Source organism: Mus musculus, chromosome 3 (assembly GCF_000001635.26).
Source record: "Mus musculus strain C57BL/6J chromosome 3, GRCm38.p6 C57BL/6J".
Classification (NCBI taxonomy): domain Eukaryota; kingdom Metazoa; phylum Chordata; class Mammalia; order Rodentia; family Muridae; genus Mus; species Mus musculus.
This window is the reverse complement of record NC_000069.6, coordinates 83,573,726-83,574,440: the sequence shown is the minus strand read 5'-3', so window position 1 is coordinate 83,574,440 and position 715 is coordinate 83,573,726. Positions and strand designations below refer to the sequence as shown.

The window sequence follows — 715 nt, the reverse complement described above, 5'->3', positions numbered from 1 at the left end:
AATAGGACATAAAGAGGTATTTAGAAGCCTGTGTGCAGAAGACTCCCAGTGCCAGGCCAACAGTATGGTGTTTATCTGACAATGTTTATCTGGTAGACAATGAATGACCATTGATCGATTGAAAATTAGAGAAAGCCATGACTCAACAAGTACTTAGAAAAATGGCTGGGAGGTTCTGGGGGATAGTCCAGGCTGAAGATATTATGTATAAGCCAGGATGCTAGGAGTACAAGGCAAGAGTGGATGTCTAAGTTGGGTTGAAATTGTGATGTCATAGAAAGTAACCTTTCATTTTCATCCTGGTCTCTAGGATCTGACACAGTTCCTAAACCCCTTGGGATTTCCTAAGAGGTAGGATGAAATTCAGTATCAGGAGCATTTCCTGATATTGAAAATTCCCTGCAGCTATACCTGAGTTTATGGATAAGAATATTGGTGCCTTGGGTCTCTAGACAGTTCCAGGATAGGGGCTAGTCAATGGAAAGAGTAAGGCATGATGGGTAAAGCTGGCTGGAACTTAGTCTCTGAGGATGGGAGGAGACCTAGGGATAGAAGTAGTCTCCACTAGTCAGTGATTTAATCAGTAATACCTTTGGAATAGACCTCTATAAGCCCCAAATTATAGGATTCCACAGACATCTAGGTTAGTGAACATAGCAGGGTCCTGGACTGTAATGTTCCTGAAGGGAGACAGAGCTAGATTCTGCCCAGGCCT

The 715-nt window shown here is 42.9% G+C and overlaps 1 long non-coding RNA gene across 1 annotated transcript in view; it reads left to right on the top strand.

The window, feature by feature from the left end:
* The first annotated feature begins 322 nt into the window (after positions 1 to 322).
* Positions 323 to 715, top strand: part of 1700028M03Rik (RIKEN cDNA 1700028M03 gene) — an 18,752-nt gene continuing 18,359 nt past the window's right edge. Inside the window, exon 1 of the long non-coding RNA NR_036591.1 lies at positions 323 to 351. This is a non-coding gene — a long non-coding RNA (RIKEN cDNA 1700028M03 gene). The remainder of the gene's footprint in view (positions 352 to 715) is intronic.